The following is a 4,817-nucleotide window of genomic DNA, read 5'->3' as shown; positions in this document are numbered from 1 at the left end:
AAAAAGTGATCTTTAGTGTTGAAATTTAGCCTTTTTTTTAAACAACAAATGAGCCTATTAACTGAGGGTTCAAAATGAAAAATAGAAACTCCAAGTTAGGAGAGAGAGTACTCGGCATTAAAAAAGAATTGACCAGCGTACACAAAATCCTTAAAGCGGGATTATCATTCATCTGTGAGAAACATAATATCCTCCAAGGTATGAATGTGTGTACTTCTCTTAAACTTTAAACTTTCTACTATCAATTTTTATCACCTTTCACTTTTTCAGGGACAGTAATCTCTCTTGCTCTTTTTTTCAGCTTCCCCTTCTGGCCTAGCATGTCCAGGCATTCCCAAATGGAAAAGTGAATTTGGGAAATTTTAGGGGAATTTGTGGTTATTGAAGGCTGGCATTTACTATGCCAGTTCTAGGAACCTAAGACTCTGGCAATGTTTGCACAAGGCAAAATTCTCCTGAGTGCCATTCAGTGTTCAACCAGATAGTAAGGTAAGTGAAAAGTCTGATTAATTTATTTAAGCCTAGAACCAATTCCCTTTTACATATAAATACAGTGCACAAGTTTTGGGGTTTTTTTTTTTTCCTCACTGTTTTAAAATATACTGAATATTTCCAAACGTGACTAACTCTGTAAACTAGGGGAAACTTGTATTTTATTTTGTTCGGGCTTAATCAAAAGTTGTTTCTCCATTTTAGAAAAATCAAACCACTTTAGGTAACACTGCTCAGGGTTTTAAGACACTAATACAACCCACTGATATCTGACTGTATTTGTAGCTACTGAGTCCAAAATGATCTTACGTATATGTCAGCTGGGTAACTTGTTCCTGAGAGGGGTTTTATTATAAATCTCTTCTGTTTCTCCTCCATAGTATATAGGTAGAGCATTAAATTGTTTTTTTAATTGTAAGTTATCTATGAATTTCATTTTAGTAGAGTCTAGGAAGTAGAATATATTGTTATAAAAAGAGGATATTGGCTCCAGTGGGGTTGAAAATATTATCTAAATATATCCATCCATCCCTCCCTCCCATAATGCTATTATCTGCTAACTTCCTTTCTTCCCTTTCAATCAAACTTCTTCAAAGGTATATTGATTTCACTATACAATCATTTTTAAGTCCTCTCATGATCTAACTTTTACCATTGCCATGCCATTGAAATTGTGGCTGCAAAAGTCATCAAACCCTGTTAAATTTAATGGACATTTGAAGAAAGAAATCAGTCTTCATTTTACCTGAACTTCTTACAGCATTGACTTCATTACTCCCTTTTATTTGAAACTTTTATACTTTGTTTTCTGTGACAACAAGTCCAGGATTTCCATCCCTCAAACTCTTTTACAAGCCTGCTCCTTAAATTTTGACAGTCCCCAGGATTGTATTTTTAACTCTCATCACACTCTACATTCTCTTCCTGCACAAACTCATACACTTCTATGACTTCAGTTTTCTGTGATTCACAGATCTTTACTTCCAGTTCTAGCCCCTCTCTTGAACTTCATCTCTCTCCATCTGAAAGCACTTAGCACCCAAAATTCAACATATCCCCAAATGAAGCTCACTTCCTACCCACCAATCTGGAATTACTTCTGGATCCTATACTAAGTTAGTAGCACCACTATCCAGCCTCTCAAGTCAGAAGATCCTGAGGATCTAGATTGACTGTTGTAAAGTTTACTATACTGAAGAAAAAAGCAAATCACTTGCCCTAATAAAGATTATGAAGTGATCATTTTAACTTGAAAAGCAATATTGTAAGCACAATTTAAGGCATATATTGGTTACTAGCCACTTAGGCAGTGCTACTGCTTAACAGAAACAGAGAAGGTGACAGATACTGGAACAGGACCATAAGAAGCTAGAAGAAATGTAACTAGTCATTTTATCATCCTGGTAATGTTGAAAGAATTCAAAATAATTGAGGGATTCTAGCTCCTAATTTGAATCTCGTTTTATTATTTTGCTTACATTTTTGTTATATATCTATGCATTTAATTTACACTGGTTATATTCAGTGGCAGAAATATCTTTTATTTTCAAAAGATAAGCTCATGTTTCTGAACTTGGTTTGATACACTGAATTAAATTCATTGTTATAGTTGGCTTCTCTTTCCTTAACAACCCTATTTGCACAATCTTTTAAAATCTTTTTCATCCTTACCCATTCAACTGGATCATCAACCTCTTAACAGGAAAGACTTGGGGTCTACAGTGTGGCAAACATAAGCATCCCATTTAATTTTGGGGCTCGATGGGCTGGCCTAATAAAATATTTTTGAAGGGGCTCGATCTTGCCAATTTGATTTTTAAATGTCCTATGAATTCTTTGGGTCTTAGCAAAGTACTTGACACATGATAGATGCCACAGAAATAAGTTTTCTAGGTGATATGTATGTAGCCCATGAATGATACTTGGAGAAACATCATATTTAGGGAACCTTCCCACCAAAGCAACAGACCCACTTAGTAAATGACAATAATTATTCCAGGTTCTTGAAATAAGACAAATTGACTTTTACCTAACTAATGATTACCAAATTTACCCAGTTTATTCATTTAAGAATTCTGAAACCCTTCCTAAAGCACCTCCAAATTGGGAGGAAGCAAGAAAAACCCGAGGAGGGAAGAACTTGTGGTAGAGGACTGGGGTTCAGGAAGTGAACTTGTAGGAAGTGAAATTAAAGATAGGTACGATACATTGAAGTCAGTTCAAACGAGGTTAGTGTACCTGAAAACAAAGTAGGTTTAACAGTGGATGTTTGTGAAGACTTATGTGACCAGCAAATTTTACTCCTTTGCTAATGAGTGAAATGTAGCACAAAAGTTAAGAGCACAGGCTATAGAGTTATAAACTTCTTTAGATTTAAATCCCAGCTCTGCTACCTATTAACTCCAGGACCTTGGGTAAACTTACCTAACCTACCTAAGCCTGTTTCCTAAAAGATGAAGACAGTGATGGTACCCAAACAGAGTCGTTTGAGACTTAAAACTAATTATTGCATGTCCTGTTTTGCCTATTACCTAGATATGAGGAAAGGGTCACCAAATGATAGTTATTATGAATGTAATTATTGCTTGTCCCCATCATTGGGATATAAATCAAATGTCATAATTTTATAGGTATACCTCATACTGTTTCTCTCTATACATGGAACTGACAAACAGAAATAATCCCCCGATTCTCAATCTGTGTTTTTAGATAAAGAATTATGTGGTATGACAAATGAACCAAAGGCAGGTTTAGTTCCAACAAGAGTACAAGTTCAAAAACCCATAAGTTTTTCACCTCAGAACACTGTATAGTTTAGAAAATCAATTGAAAACCTACTTCAAGTTTTCTATATATATTTTTTTAATGATTAGAAACAACTATGTACTCAGAATTAGTTACTGGAGTCTAAAAAAGCCAGTCAATAAAATAAAATCCATACTAAATTGTCATAAGTAGAATGTTCATCTTACTTTATTCACTGAAGAGCTTTTGAGAGCTCTAAATTACATGGTGTGTACCAATGGCATGCACGTACAAGACCTCAAATCCAAGTTTGGAACAAGTGTAGCCAAAGCATAAAGCAAAGCTACTTTTTAGTTTACTTGGATCTCACACCCACGTCACTGGTCCCATCAGCACTATGCTGTCAGTAAGTCAGACCACAATGAAATGATCAAGCAAAACAAGAGGGTAACAGCTGTAGAACCACATGGTTATAGTAGAAATAGAGGCCTTGGAAGGCTCCATGATTTGCCTTAGGTCACAGAACAAGTTAGTCACAGCACAGACCGTCAGTTCTCCAGATTTTCAGTTTTACATGTGGTCAGAAAGCTCTTGTTTAAGTATTTGTACATACAGCCGTTCAGTTTTTAGTTCATTAGTTGTATACCATAAGTAAAGTTTTAATGTAGTAAAACAATTTAAATGTGTGTCCCATATATGAAGATTTAGCCCACTTAACTGGTAACTAAATTCCATAATTCTATGGAATTATTTTGATATATAATGTCAATATCAAACATTTGAATTACTATGTGTCAGGCACTGTTCTAATCATCTGATATGTATTCACTCATTTAATTCTCACAACTCCAGAGAGGAAACTGAAGTGTAGACAGGTCAGTTTAGTGGTGTGCCAGGACTCAGATCTAGTTAAGTCCAATGTCTGAAGCTGTGCTCTATGTTAAACATCTAATAAAATGGGTGTAAGTATATATATTAAACCTTAAAAGTAAATATGACAGGTTGATTGGTAAACTATACAAATGTAATTTAGTACTATTTTCTGTATTTCTCATTATCTCTAACGTTTTTTAAAACTAGCACAAAAACAAGTTATTAGAACGTCTTTGTCTTTAAATACTCAATACGTATTACATGACCCAAATATGTAATGTCTAAAGAAATTTTGTTTACTTTTTTCTAATTGGGTCCATTTCATTTGCATTGAAATCTGCATAATGGGGAGAAATTACTGTCTTTATATGGTATACCCCTGAAGTAAGTTTTTAAAAAAAGTTGATTACACTAAGAATTTCTTTATAAAACTAAACTATATTTTCATGTATTATAATATTAAGGTGTAATTCCAGGAAACTAAAGAATAAAAAACTATTTTAAAAAGCTAATGTGGAGAAGTTGAGGGGAAAATATGTATTATTTTTATTTTATTATTGATATAAAATTTCAAAGACTGTACAGTGAGGTGTATTGTAGAACACTATACAGTTATAATACACTATTACCAATTATTTTTTACTCAAATGTAATATATACAGCAATCACAAAATCAGAAAATAAAGGGTAACAGCCAATGCCTTAGG

The sequence above is a fragment of the Rousettus aegyptiacus genome, unplaced genomic scaffold (assembly GCF_014176215.1).
Source record: "Rousettus aegyptiacus isolate mRouAeg1 unplaced genomic scaffold, mRouAeg1.p scaffold_m13_p_15, whole genome shotgun sequence".
Classification (NCBI taxonomy): domain Eukaryota; kingdom Metazoa; phylum Chordata; class Mammalia; order Chiroptera; family Pteropodidae; genus Rousettus; species Rousettus aegyptiacus.
Note: the sequence above shows the minus strand (reverse complement) of the source record.